Below are 16,442 nucleotides of genomic sequence, written 5' to 3'. Positions count from 1 at the left end.
GGAGTTTGCATGTTGTCTGCATGGGTTCTCTCTGGGTACTCTGGCTCCTCCCACCATCCAAACACATGCACTGATAAGTTAACTGGTTTATCTAAATTGCCCATAGGTGTGAATGTGACAGTGATTGTTTGTGTCTATATGTTCAGTCTGTGATGAACTGGAGACTTGTCCAGGGTGAACCCCGCCTTCACCCCTATGTAGCTGGGATAGGCTCCAAGTGACCCCCCGTGACCCTAGTGAGGATAAAGCGGGTTCAGAAAATGAATGAATGAATGTTCTGCATAATCAGCAGCAGCTCTAGCGTTAGCTAGTTTTCAGTCCGTTTAGTGCAAGGATAAATTAATACCAAATAAGAATCCAAATATGCAAAAAACATCGAAGGTAGAACAGCTTCTTTTGCCTTATGCGCTGTTTTTCCTCCTGTTTTCCTCAAATAAACAAAGAACAAACACCTTTGGTGATAGAAATGACTATAAACTAGAAGCACTCGGAGAGCGCAGACCTCCGCCAAGGCTGATCAGTGCCCCCCCCCCCCCCCCCCCGTGGGCCTCCCACGCCAAGGAGGTTATATTTTTGCCAGGGTTTGTTTGTTTGTCTGTCTGTCTGTTTGTCTGTCCGTTAGTGTGCAACATAACTCAAAAAGTTATGGACAGATTTTGATGAAATTTTCAGGGTTTGTTGGAAATGGGACTTTTTATAGGGATGTACCATAATTATCTGCAACAATAATTAGTGGTCCCATATTGGAAAAAAAATGATGTCATTAAGATAATTCCAATAATTAAAGTTTTCACTGATAAATACAGCCCATAACTAGAAGCACTCAGAGAGCGCAGACCTCCGCCAAGGCTGATCAGTGGCCCCCCCGTGGGCCCCCCCCACCCCGATCACCACCAAAATTTAATCATTTCTTCCTTATCCCATTTCCAACAAACCCTGAAAATTTCATCAAAATCTGTCCATAACTTTTTGAGTTATGTTGCACACTAACGGACAGACAAACAAACAAACAGACAAACAAACAAACAAACCCTGGCAAAAACATAACCTCCTTGGCGGAGGTAATGAACATAACGTACGGTCCACCATGCTGGTTTGTTTACATCTAGCTCCCACAATTCCTTGCGCTCAGGCAGTTTGGTGTGACTTGCCTGGAACGTTACAAAGTCGTGAGTCGTGGTTTGAAGTCGTAACTTACAGGCTCAAAAAACAGTCTGGAACGCAGCACTGCTCTTAAAACAAGGACATCCTCTTGTTCCTTTGCTGGGACATTATACAGACCACAGTTTGAGTTTGTAGTAGAGCTGCAGCGATCCATTCTGTTAGAAGTTGAGTTTTCTACCAAATATTTCAGTGATCAATCAAATAATTGGATGTCATCATTAAGCCGTCATCAGTGCTGTTATTGAAGCTGTTATCGAGACTCACTAACAGACTACAACAAATGCATAACCTACGTTCTAACCAGCGCTGCTGTGGTTCTCAGTTAGCGATCCTGTTAAATGGGCTAATGTTAGCCTACTGTTAGCCTACTGTTAGCCTAATGTTAGCCTACTGTTAGCCTACTGTTAGCCTACTGTTAGCCTACTGTTAGCCTACTGTCGCCTTGTGCTGGCTTCAGATGATCAGCTGGTCTTGTTCACAAATGGATGCTTTCTGCTCAGCTGTTGAAGCATCAGTGAAGTGCAGTTGTTTTAGGCCAGTTCCAGATGGACACATACTGCATGAGATTCTCTGTTTTTTAAGTCTGAAGTGATCCCACACTTTCCACATCTTCTGCCTTTTTCTCCTCATTCTCTTCCACAGCACCAGCTTTTGGACTCTGAGTCGCGTGTGTCACTGTTTACAGTCCGTGTAGAATACGATCCCCGGGGCAGGACGTAAGTGACTACGTAAATGAATACTGGAGGCAAAAAAAATGATTTGAAGATTTTTTGGACTCAAATTACTCGAGTACTTGTTGCAGCTCTAGTTTGTTGCAGGTTAACCCTTTCATGCACAGTGGTCACTCCAGTGGTCACTCCAGTGGTCAGTTCTTCTCCAGCTGTTCTCTTGTATATTCATGGGTTTGGTTGTTTTAGTTCCATATCAGCCAACACAGTGGACACTAATGCACCATCCCATAATACACTGACATTCATACCATTACTGTAACTTTGCTGTTGTAGATAAACCTGATCTGCACTGACATGTTTGAGTGGAAATCAATTGCTAATTGCTATTAGACTGTAATTAACAGGTTTTGTAAACAAAAAGGTTTTTACAGTATTAGAGTATTTATTTATTTATGTATTTATTTATTTATTTCGAACATGCACAGAAACAAAATAAAACAAAACGAAGCAAATGAAGATGAAAACAAAACAGAATAACATTTAAATGGACAGAATCTATCTTCAAGTACATGCAAGTCTGAATTTTGCATATGGTCCAAAAGGAGCAGGAAGAAGTATAACCTTATTTAATCCTAAATCCATTTTATGCTAAAATGTGAGAAAACATCAGATTAGCTGCATCAAAAATGTTTTTATTTCTTAGTTTTCACACAGTAGATCACTTTCTGATATTGCCTTTTTAAATGCATGTTTCTTTGCTCCAAAAAGTCAACGCATGATGTCCAGCTGAGTGGACATTTTTGTAACTCCATAAAAAATATTATTAAAAAAAAAAAATAAATAATATATATATATATATATATATATATATATATATATATATATATATATATATATATATATATATTTTTTTTTTTTTTTTTTTTTTTTTTTTTTTTTTTTTTCATGGCTAAAGAGGAATGAAAACACTCAGGAAAAACCAAAAACAAAACTTGATTATGGTTCTCATAATTCATGCATCAAAGGGTTAAATCTACCACAACGTTATGTATCTAATATGTGACTGTTATTGCCTGACAAGGTTTTTAAAAAATACCCATTTGCCTAAAATTCTCTTTTGCAGTGTCTCTTTTTGAGTTATGGATATTATGAATATTTATGATCTTTTCCTTTTCACAAAGCAGTTTTATAGTTTGTTTGTTTTATTTTGTGACTTGACTTTGTGCCCTCATGTCAGTATTGTAGTGTTCAGTTCCAACAGTAGGCCAGAGCTGGTCACAGTGCAGGCTGGGTTCATGAAACACAAGTGCTCCGGTCAGAAAAACACCACGGTTTGTGATTACACGCATCATGAGCCCATATTTATCACATCACTGCAAACATTTTTGTATTAACCCCAATCCAAGCCCTGTTATTTTCAGTACTCACACTTACCAAAGTCATGTTCCACAGATAGTGTAGCTCAGGGGTATCAGACTCATTTTCTTCTGGAGGGGGGGGGCACATTCAGCCCAATTTAATCTGCAGTGGGCCACACCAGTAAAATAATAGCATGATAGCCAATGAATAATGACAACTCCAAATTGTTTTAGTGCAAGAAAAAAAAAATCAGTTATGCCAATATTTACATTTCCAAACTATCCAAATGAAAAGGATGTGAATAACCTGAAAAAAATGAAATTTGTAAAGAAATGTAAGTACAATTTTATCAATATTATGCCTCAACTTATCATCACTGTGAAAAAAAAAATCTGTAATTTAACAGAATTTTCACTGTTTATTTTACAGATTTTTCCTGAATTTTTAAGATACAGGAAAATATAATAATAATAATAATAATAATAATAATAATAATAATAATAATAATAATAATGGATTAGATTTCTATAGTGCTTTTCTATGAATGCCTACTCAAAGTGCACACAGTGGATCCATTATTCGTTCACTCTCACATTCTCCCTCTGGTGGCGGTAAACTACATATGTAGCCACAGCTGCCCTGGGGCAGACTGACGGAAGTGTGGCTGCCAATCCGCACCTACGGCCCCTCCCACCACCACCGAACATTCATATGCATTCATACACCAAATATCAATGAAATGACAAAAACAGACTGTTATTTTACATGTCAAATGTAAAATCACATGAAAAAACTGTAACTGAATAACCATAAAATTTCCATTTTTTAAAAGAAATTTTTTTCTTTTTTCACAGAAAAATACAGTTGAAATACGTTTGCAAGTGTATCATAATTTCACAAATATTTCTTTTCTATTTATAAGATTAAACTGTTAATTTACAGTTTAATACTGTAAAAAAAAAAAAAAAAAAAAGAGATAAAATTACTGACAATTAACTGTTAAAGAAATATTTGTTCTGTCAGTTGAACCAGACTTGTTTGTTAATTGACAAATATCTTGTGTAATTACAGAAGGTTTCACAACAAAATGTTGAATAAATGTATTTTTGTGAATGTATAACATGTATAAGCACTGATAAACTGTCCAAATACAGTTTTTATCAGTGGATTGGACAACTGAGTGTCATTGAAAAGTGTATATATATATATATATATATATATATATATATATATATATATATATATATATATATATATATATGGAGAGAGAGAGAGAGAGAGAGAGAGAGAGAGAGAGAGGTAATTTGATTGTTTTAATACATGTAAATATTCTTTATTAAACATTAACAAGTCCAAAAAATATGCAAAATCTCTTATAAAGTTGGGGAAAAAACTGTATTTTAATTATGGAAAATTACCGTATTTTTATGAGACTGTTATTTTCTCTTATTTAACAGTATTTTTCGGTGCCCCTGCTGCCGGAATAATACTCTTTGTTTTCCTTTTTTTTTTTTTTTTTTTTTTTTTTACAGTGTAAGGCCTGGTCAAAAAACATACAGTCCCCATAAGTCATGTCTTAAAAAACCATCGGTTTGATAGCGAACCCAAAAACTGGACTGTGTTTCAGTTTCAGACTGACCCTGGTCCAGAGGGACGGGCAGCACCAGGGTGAGGAGAGAAGAGGATGAAGTCATTACCCATCATGCCTAGTGTCCACAGTATGAGGATCTGGGGTTGGTCCGGTCCAGGTTCAGTAACGCTAAGGGTCCATAAAATGAGGTCAGATGACCCTGAATGAACTGAACGACCAGGTCTGAGTCCAGACCTGAACCACTGAGTCCAGACCTGAACCACTGAGTCTAGACCTGAACCACTGAGTCCAGACCTGAACCACAGAGTCCAGACCTGAACCACTGAGTCCAGACCTGAACCACAGAGTCCAGACCTGAACCACTGAGTCTAGACCTGAACCACTGAGTCCAGACCTGAACCACAGAGTCCAGACCTGAACCACAGAGTCCAGACCTGAACCACTGAGTCCAGACCTGAACCACAGAGTCCAGACCTGAACCACAGAGTCCAGACCTGAACCACTGAGTCTAGACCTGAACCACTGAGTCCAGACCTGAACCACAGAGTCCAGACCTGAACCACTGAGTCCAGACCTGAACCACAGAGTCCAGACCTGAACCACTGAGTCCAGACCTGAACCACTGAGTCCAGACCTGAACCACAGAGTCCAGACCTGAACCACTGAGTCCAGACCTGAACCACAGAGTCCAGACCTGAACCACAGAGTCCAGACCTGAACCACTGAGTCCAGACCTGTACCACAGAGTCCAGACCTGAACAACAGAGTCCAGACCTGAACCACAGAGTCCAGACCTGAACCACTGAGTCCAGACCTGAACAACAGAGTCCAGACCTGAACCACTGAGTCCAGACCTGAACCACTGAGTCCAGACCTGAACCACAGAGTCCAGACCTGAACCACTGAGTCCAGACCTGAACCACTGAGTCCAGACCTGAACCACTGAGTCCAGACCTGAACCACAGAGTCCAGACCTGTTCTAATGTTTCTGTTTCCATGCGGTTGTTTACAGCCTGATACAAAACATAAAAACCCTAACTGGAGTGTTTCTGGAGCCTTCCACTGGTGTCAGACGCTCCTCTGGGTGAGCTCCTCCTCCTTCTTTCACTCCTTCAAACACAATCTGGTGAAGGTCATCTTTTTGATATTTGCTGTTCGTACCCCTGTCAGCGTGGAGGTGGGTTTCTCCTTCTGATCAGACATCAGATCTTTCTTCGGAGCGTGCATCTGTGCCACAGAGGATCTTTGTCTTTACCTCATGTGACCGTGAACAGGGGCCGTGTGCCGCCAGCTGCAATAAAACCACAAATAAAACATCTATTCCAAACGCTCTCTATAAAATGAGAATAGCATCAACATATCACACGTGTCTCAGTTGGAAAATGCTCCATTCTCTTGCATAAATCAAATGGAAAATGCCGTGTACATGACATTTCAATTTAAGGAGTGGTAGTGAGAGGACTGGGTGGTTTTCCTTCTGTGTTCTATGTTCTACACACAATCTGAGCCAATAAACTGATGCCTGTTCTGGCCTTAAGCCTCTTCAGGAGGATTTTCTACAGTATTTCCTGTTTCATGTCTTCAGAAGCTCCTTGGTCTGAATTATTGATGGTGAAGTCAACTTTTAGACCACTGGTGTCAAACATGAGGCCCGGGGGCCAAATGTGGCCCACCAAAGTTTCCAATCCAGCCCGTGGGATGAACTGGCAAGTGCAAGTTAGGGCATCAAACTCAAAATAACGTCATAATAACTTATAAATAATGACAACACCGATTTTTTCTTTTTGATTTAGTTCCGAAAAAACGTTAAAATTATGAAAATATTTACATTAACAATAAAATGTGAATAACCTGAACAAATATGAACAACCTGAAATGTCTAAAGAAAATTAAATGCAATTTTAACAGTATTTTGCCTGTTACTAAATGTTTCATACCTTCGTAAATCTGATCTGCAATGCACATGTAGCCACACTGTAAAAAAAAAAAAAAAGTATTATTCTGGCAGCAGGGGTGCCGAAAAAATACTGTTAAATAACGGAAAATAACCATCTCATAAAAACACAGTAATTTTCCACAATTAAAGTACAGTTTTTTTGCCCTAACTTTACATTTACATTTACATTTTTACTTTTTTTTTTTTTTACTTTTTAATGTTTAATAAAGAATATTTACATGTATTAAAACAATCCAATTACCTATAAAAAAAAATAAAAAAAAATTATATGTATATATATATATATATATATATATATATATATATATATATATATATATATATATACATATACATATATAAATAATTTTCAATGAGACTCAGTTGTCCAATCCACTGATAAAAACTGTATTTGGACAGTTTATCAGTGCTTATACATGTTATACATTCACAAAAATACATTTATTCAACATTTTTGTTGTGAAACCTCCTGTAATTACACAAGATATTTGTCAATTAACAAACAAGTCTGGTTCAACTGACAGAACAAATACTTCTTTTACGGTTTAAAGTCGGTAATTTTATCTCATTTTATTTTATTTTTTACAGTATTAAACTTTAAATTAACAGTTTGAACTCATGAATAGAAACTCAATATTTGTGAAATTATGATACATTTGCAAATGTATTTTAACTGTATTTTTCTGTGAATACAGAAAAAATTTCTTATTCACAGTTATTCACAGTTACAGTTTTTTCATGTTATTTTACATTTGACATGTAAAATCACAGTCTGTTTTTGTCATTTCATTGATATTTTCCTGTATCTTAAAAATACAGGAAAAATCTGTAAAACAAACAATGAAAATTCTGTTAAATTACAGATTTTTTTTTACAGTGTATAAATGATAAGTTGAGGCATAATATTGATAAAATTGTACTTACATTTCTTAACAAATTTCATTTTTTTCAGGTTATTCACATCCTTTTTGTTTGGATAGTTTGGAAATGTAAATACTGGCAAAACTGAACGTTATTTTTTGCACTAAGACAATTTGCAGTTGCCATTATTTATTGGTTGTCAGGCTATTATTGTACTGGTCTGCAGATTAATTTGGGCTGAATGTGGAACCTGAAAGAACACGAGTTTGACACCGCTGTTTTAGACACAAGATCACATTAAGGGGACGTCCCTGTTCAGGTTGGAACTCTTGTGCTACAGCAGTGGTTTCCAACCTTTTTTGGCTCCTGACCACATTTTAACATCACAAATTTCAGGCGATCCCAGACATTCAAAACAGAGACTTTTTTGGGGGCTAAAATTAATTTGTTTTTGATCGTGTAATAGTTTGCTATAATATGTGGTAAATAAATGTTAATTTTAGAGGACATTTAGACTATATAATGTAAACTTTTATTAGTAAGTTTTAATATTTTTGTTTTTCTTTTTTTTTTTTGTCTGGAAATTATTAGAAATTTCAGGCGACCCCAGACATTCAAAACAGAGACTTTTTTGGGGGCTAAAATTAATATGTTTTTGATCGTGTAATAGTTTGCTATAATATGTGGTAAATAAATGTTAATTTTAGAGGACATTTAGACTATATAATGTAAACTTTTATTAGTAAGTTTTAATATTTTTGTTTTTCTATTTTTTTTTTTTCAATAAATTATTAGAAATTTCAGGCGACCCCAGACATTCAAAATGTGGACATTTATTTACTAAAATTAATTTGTTTTTGATCATGTAATCGTTTGCTATAATATGTTGCAAATAAACGTTAATTTTAGACAACATTTAGTCTATATAACTGTGATTTTCAACCTTGGGGTCGGGACCCCATGTGGGGTCGCCTGGAATTCAAATGGGGTCACCTGATATTTCTAGTAATTGATAAAAAATTAAAACTTACTAATAAAAATTGACATTATATAGCCTAAATGTTGTCTAAAATTAACATTTATTTGCAACATATTATAGCAAACTATTACATGATCAAAAACAAATAAATTTTAGCAAAAAAAAAAAAGTCTGTTTTGAATGTCTGGGGTCGCCTGAAATTTCTAATAGTCTATAAAAAAGAAATAAAAAAATTAAAACTTACTCATAAATATTTACATTATATAGCCTAAATGTTGCCTAAATTAACATTTATTTGCAACATATTATAGCAAACTATTACATGATCAAAACAAATAAATTTTAGCAAAAAAAAAAAGTCTGTTTTGAATGTCTGGGGTCGCCTGAAATTTCTAATAGTCTATAAAAAAAGAAATAAAAAAATTAAAACTTACTCATAAATATTTACATTATATAGCCTAAGTGTTGCCTAAAATTAACATTTATTTGCAACATATTATAGCAAACTGTTACACGATCAAAAACAAATTAATTTTAGTCCAACAAAATGTCTCTGTTTTGAATGTCTGGGGTCGCCTGAAATTTGTGATGTTAAAATGTGGTCATGAGCCAAAAAAGGTTGGAAACCACTGCTATATAATATACATTTTTATTAGTAAGTTTTAATTTTTTATCAATTACTAGAAATTTCAGGCGACCCCATTTGAATTCCAGGTGACCCCACATGGGGTCCCGACCCCAAGGTTGAAAATCCCTGTGCTAGTGTATGAGCAGGAAAACGCCGCTCCCCAACATAACATGACATCACACAGAGCCGACGCCAGGACGATGCTCCTTCTGAGCACCTGAGGTTGTTTTTTTTTTCGTTTTTTTTTCAGGAGAATCTGATATTTGTACGACAACGTGACGTGGGCAATACAATGGGGGTGATGAAAGAGCGGATGGCTTGGGAAGAGAGTCCTTCTCCTCTTCAGATTAACTGCATGCTTTAACAAGATTGTGTGGGCATGTGGGAGGATGGGAATGTCAGCTGATCCATGGGCTGCCCTACATACATACAGAGAGAGAGAGGGAGAGGGAGAGAGAGAGAGAGAGAGAGAGAGAGAGAGGGAGAGAGAGAGAGAGGGAGAGTGGAAACTGTAACTCTGATGCACATGAATCGGAGAAAAAAATCCATGAGTCCTCCCAGGCCCTTGACTGGAGGAGATGTGTTCATACTGTCACGTGCTCCTAAAACTGTCACACATGGACGTGGAACCTTCGATCAGCTCCTACGGCGAATGCCAACGTGTTTCACAGCGATGGGATCATGAGTCTGAGGAGAAAGTGGAATGAATGATCAGTGACAGCACATAATTTAGATGGAGTGATGAGTGGATTAGTCATATACGCAGCTTATTCAAGCAGTGGCGGCAGCTCTGTTTTGTTGAAACTACGGTCCTTATTTTGATCACAGCTCCCTATTGTTAACATCATATACACAAACTTTTACTTGTAAGTCATGTTACGATCTGACAGATCTGGATTTTGAAATCGGCCTGATCCCAGTCCAGGTACCAGAAAGGGTGCACATATAGATAAAAAATAATACTACTTTATCCAAAAATCAGACGGGTCATTTTATTTGTCTGATATTTCTCTTTTAAAGTCCAAAATCTGTGTGTATTCTGGTGTCTCCTATAAATGTGTCAGGCTTGTACCCCTGTCAGATCACACATTCTTGGCTGTACGGACACTCCACCTAATAGCCTCCATATTTAATGCCTACACACATATACAAATGTTTCAGACCTCAGCAGAATCATGCATTGTTTCTTGCATAGATGTGGTGTCCAAAGCATGCCTGCTGAAAAATTCCATATATTGACAGAAACAGTCAAATCAGAGCCACATATTTAGAATGTGGTGTACGGACACTACTGGTGTACGGACTCTAGCAGATGTGAATGGAAATGTGTCTGAGCACATGGTGGCATCTGTGTTCCATCTGGAACTAAGTCTTCTGGTACAGGAGGACACAAACATGTGGAACCAGTGAGAACAGTAGATCTGTAAGGCATAGAGTCCAGATCAGTGATGGAAGTATATTGGTGTACGGACACTCCAGGAATGTGGGTGAACAACGCACCATTGAAAACATGCGCTTCCACGTAAACATCCGTTTGACACATTGTTCCAAATGTTGTGCAGCATACCAGGGAGCAGAGCCACATCTGTCTAGTTGTGCAGATTTAGTCCTAATAATACTGAAAGAACAGGTTCCCATTCTATTATTCCAATCAACTGGTCCTTTCAGACGTCCATCCTCCTCAGTCTGCTTCTGCTCCAGCTTTCTTCTGTTAAAGGGAAGTTTTTCCTTCCTCTGTCTCCACTCACTAGTGTTTACTCCTGGAGGATTCTGCTGGTTACTGTAAATTGGCTTCAGTCTGGTTTGGACCAACTCTATATGTAAAGTGTCATGAGAGAACTTTTGTTATGATTTGGCGCTATATAAATAAAATTTGATTGATTGATTGACAATTAAAGGGCTGGAAAAGAAGGGGTTAACAACAAAATGGTGGATTGTATTAATACTGAAAATAAGAATTGATAATCAAACAGCTGTTCAACAAAAAGGATCAATAAATGAAAAGCAATGTGATGTGTGTATTTGGAATAAAAAAGACACAGGAGTTGAGTAGGAGTTATTTATTGTGTTACAAAACATTTTGGACAATCATTTTGCTCTTATAACAGTTAAATTGTGCACATGTTTTCACGCTCATTGGGTCGACATTTGATCAGTTTTTATCCAATTTTCTTCAAATTTGGAGGATTGACAGATCGAGTAATAAGATGGACAAAGAAACATTTTGGGAATGGTTTTGGGGGGATCTGTTTGAAATACTGATGAATAACTGATGCAGATATACTGGTACACCTGGACTGGGATCAGGCCGTTGAAGAAGTGAGAGTCTGGAATTTGAAACTTGGCTTTTACTGACTGAAATGAGGCAAAAAGTCCATCAACAATCATGTCCTTCAGTGTTCTCAGTCCTTTTGCTGCCCAAATATCAAAAGAATGATCAATGACAGAAGGAATAAACCTAACATTTTTTACAATAGGAGAGTAAACTGATAAATCATTCAGTGATAGACTTCTTCTAAACTGCATCCATATTTTAAACACAAAGCACACACAAAGTTTGACTTAGTTTTTAAGGTTATCATGCAGTGAAGTTGGTGTATTTTGAACAATTACACACATGAAAATACAAATACAAACAGGTTTGTGACCATAAAACCTTGTCAAAACTAAGAATTTTTTTTTTGGGGGGGGGCTATAATTTGTCATGTGTAAGACCTACTAAAGACGGTGCAGTGACAGAGTGGTTTTTAGGGATTGCTGTGACCTCAAATGTCTGAAACCACTGCAGCTTTTCTTACAGCAAAATTGTGGGATTATGTTAAAAAACCAAAATGGCTGCAATTTTCTAAACATCAAAGCCAAGTTGTTCCAGTAACATAAAAAAAAGCACTTTTCTGAGTTCTCTAAATAATCCTACTAATAAGGATGAGAAAAAAACACAGTATGATTTTGTTTTAAATATAGACGTACATCTGATGGATATTGTATGAATCCATGTGTAACTGTACGTCACAATATGAAGAATAAGATGATTAAATATGAATGTTCACAGGGTTTTCATAGACAGCAACAACAATGGCAAGGCAAGTTTACTTGTATCGCACATTTCAGCAACAAGGCAATTCAAGGTGTTTCACACAGAACACTGAAATACAACGACAGGGAAAAAGAAACACATTTAAAACATTCTAAAAGAAACATGTAAAAGGTGATTAAAAACAGCAAGAAAGAAAACAACACATGAAAGCCAAACATATAAAAACACACACATGTTAAAGTAAGAGCTGCAGTGCAGAGTTTGGAAGGAGAATCTAAAATGTGAAAAGCCCAAATCCTTTTAGTCAAAGGCAGCAGTGAACAGGTGAGTCTGGAACCAGAACCCAGTGAACAGGTGAGTCTGGAACCAGAACCAGAACCCAGTGAACAGGTGAGTCTGGAACCAGAACCAGGACCCAGTGAACAGGTGAGTCTGGAACCAGAACCAGAACCAGAACCCAGTGAACAGGTGAGTCTGGAACCAGAACCAGGACCCAGTGAACAGGTGAGTCTGGAACCAGAACCAGAACCAGAACCCAGTGAACAGGTGAGTGTGGAACCAGAACCAGGACCCAGTGAACAGGTGAGTCTGGAACCAGAACCAGAACCAGAACCCAGTGAACAGGTGAGTCTGGAACCAGAACCAGGACCCAGTGAACAGGTGAGTCTGGAACCAGAACCAGAACCCAGTGAACAGGTGAGTCTAGAACCAGAACCAGGACCCAGTGAACAGGTGAGTCTGGAACCGGAACCAGGACCCAGTGAACAGGTGAGTCTGGAACCAGAACCAGAACCAGAACCCAGTGAACAGGTGAGTCTGGAACCAGAACCAGGACCCAGTGAACAGGTGAGTCTGGAACCAGAACCAGAACCCAGTGAACAGGTGAGTCTGGAACCAGAACCCTAACCCAGTGAACAGGTGAGTCTGGAACCAGAACCAGAACCCAGTGAACAGGTGAGTCTAGAACCAGAACCAGGACCCAGTGAACAGGTGAGTCTGGAACCGGAACCAGGACCCAGTGAACAGGTGAGTCTGGAACCGGAACCAGAACCCAGTGAACAGGAGAGTCTTGAACCAGAACCAGGACCCAGTGAACAGGAGAGTCTTGAACCAGAACCAGGACCCAGTGAACAGGAGAGTCTGGAACCTGGACTGAACAGAACTCAGACTCTCAGATCTCAGACCTGATATTTTCTGGTAGTTTGTTCCAGATCTACGGGGCATAGAAACTGAACGCTGATTCTCCAGGTTTAGTTCTGACTTCTGGAACCCAGAGCAGACCTGCACCAGACCACCTGAGTGGTCTGGATGGATCAGTCTGGACTGGAAGGTCTCTGATGGATTTTGGGCCTAAACCATTCAGTGCTTTATATGAAGCAAGAGAATTTGAAAGTCTGTTCTCAGAGAGACGGGGACCAGTGTAGACCTGAGAACTGGACTGATGTGGTCCAGTGTAGAGACCTGAGAACTGGACTGATGTGGTCCAGTGTAGAGACCCGAGAACTGGACTGATGTGGTCCAGTGTAGAGACCTGAGAACTGGACTGATGTGGTCCAGTGTAGAGACCTGAGAACTGGACTGATGTGGTCCAGTGTAGAGACCCGAGAACTGGACTGATGTGGTCCAGTGTAGAGACCTGAGAACTGGACTGATGTGGTCCAGTGTAGAGACCTGAGAACTGGACTGATGTGGTCCAGTGTAGAGACCTGAGAACTGGACTGATGTGGTCCAGTGTAGAGACCTGAGAACTGGACTGATGTGGTCCAGTGTAGAGACCCGAGAACTGGACTGATGTGGTCCACTCTCTTAGTCTTAGAGAGGACTGGATCAGCTGCAGTTGTCTGATATACTTTTTAGTGGGGGGGGGGGGGGGGGGGGGGGGGGGTTATTTCAGGAAAATTTTCAGATTCAAATTTCGCCCAGATTTTCTAATGCTCCCATGTCTTGGGAATACAAAAATGTGGAAAAAAAAATTACTTTTTCAACCCTGAAAACGCGGAGTTTTTGCCAACTTTTAAACCTTCTTCACTTTTGATAAAGTACAGTGTAGTAATCTGCTCCTGCTGGGCCCTTACATGTTTTTTTGTGACACATGTCATGTCTTCAGAGTGCTTTGAACTATAAAAGGTGTAGAGTCAAGGTCCAGTTCTAGGTCAAAGGTCACCCAAATGGTCCAAATGCATATGTGATGGAACTCAGCTGTTCATGTGGGTTCTTCCAAATGTTGGGCTCAGGTTCTGTCCTCAGAACACATCTACTGACCACAAACAACTGACATTCAATCAGACACATTCAACACAACTGTTTCCTCATGTATTCTGCACAGACATGACAGAAAGAACAGACGGCAGTTTGACATGACTGACATTTACCTGAATGTGTCCTGTTGGTGCAGAGGACAGACCTGGAGCCACAGACAGAAGGACCTGGGTTCAATTCAACACCAGGACATGGGGGTGGGGCCTTTAGTCCATGGGGGTGGAGCCTTTAGTCCATGGGGGTGGGACCTTCAGTCCATGGGGGTGGAGCCTTTAGTCCATGGGGGTGGGACCTGTAGTCCATGGGGGTGGGACCTGTAGTCCATGGGGGTGGGACCTTCAGTCCATGGGGGTGGAGCCTTTAGTCCATGGGGGTGGGACCTGTAGTCCATGGGGGTGGGACCTGTAGTCCATGGGGGTGGGACCTTCAGTCCATGGGGGTGGAGCCTTTAGTCCATGGGGGTGGGACCTGTAGTCCATGGGGGTGGGGCCTTTCTGTGTGCAGTTTACATGTTCTCCTCGTGTCTGCGTGGGTTCTCTCTGGTCCTCTGGCTCCTCCCACCATCCAAACACATGCTCTGATAGGTTCATGGGTTCATCTAAATCCCCCATAGGTGTGAATGTGACAGTGGTTGTTTGTCTCTATATGTTCAGTCTGTGATGAACTGGTCACATGTACAGGGTGAACCCCGCCTTCACCCATAAGTAGCTGGGATAGGCTCCGCCTCCGTGACCCTAGTGAGGATACAGTGGGTTCAGAAAATGAATGAAGTGTTTGTGATTCCCGCCACACTAATGGCAGCAAATTCAGATGTTGCAATCTTTGGTGTGTACTGTGTCTGCAAAGGGCCAAAGGCCTTGGGGGGTCCCACCAGGAAACCAGAGGAACAGAACTGAGGACAGATTTGATCAAATGTCAGAATTGTATGAATTTTTGAAAAAACTAGTCATTTTGGTGACCTTTAACCTCCACCATGACCTTTAACCTCCAACATGACCTTTAACCTCCAACATGACCTTTAACCTCCACCATGACCTTGACATTAGACTGTTCATAGTACACAGTACTGTTATGATACAGTCTGGCACTGACAGGATCATGAACTGTCCCATCATGAACATATTTACACACTGCACTGGAAAAAAGAGTGGAGAAGCTGAAAGAGGAGATTTACAGAGTTTAAAAAGTAATTTTTGGGGTGGGGGTGGGGGGTGGGGTTTGGATGAAAATTTAAAAAAAAATTACACAGGAGTGCTTAGAACATCTAGTTGTATCAGAAAATCAGGGCTAATGTGGTATTTGATATTAAGCCCCCCCCATTTTTAGGCAGACCACAGAGGATACAGTTACCGCAGTCAACTCGACTACAGATAAATGCATGGACAAGTTTTTCAAGGTCCTGCTGCGACATCACTCCTTTAATCCTAGAAATGTGTCCTTTCATTATCTATGACAGAATAAAAAATACCAAATAAATGATAAACATCTGCATCTTCAAAACCAGAAACATGAAAGTCTGGGGTGGCTGGGTGAAAATGCAAGACTGTGCATCGGTTGAATTTGTGTTAATTATTGTAACTTCCTGGGGAGAGAAAAGACAGAAAAAGTTCATGCTGCTGTGTAACTGAAAAGAAAGTATAAAAAAGTTGTTTATTTCACTTTGTGTACATGACTGTGTAAAGCAAAGTGGCAAACACTGCAACGCAGTTAAAAGCCTTCACTTATTGTGGAACACTATCCGTTTATTTCCCCTGGTCCATCCTCTAAACTGCAAATGTCCTTCTGCTGCTGTAGGCTCAGTCTGTCACAGCCGTCGGCTCGTGTGAAATGTTGAACAAACACTTGTTCTCACTTTGAAGGCACAGGAAAACTGTACATGTACACAAGATTTCCCACAACACCCTGGTGTCTGCAATGCAGGCGACTTTAACACGCC

This window comes from Sphaeramia orbicularis, chromosome 7 (genome assembly GCF_902148855.1).
Source record: "Sphaeramia orbicularis chromosome 7, fSphaOr1.1, whole genome shotgun sequence".
Taxonomy (NCBI): domain Eukaryota; kingdom Metazoa; phylum Chordata; class Actinopteri; order Kurtiformes; family Apogonidae; genus Sphaeramia; species Sphaeramia orbicularis.
The sequence above is the reverse complement of the archived record's forward strand: the minus strand, read 5'-3'. Positions refer to the sequence as shown.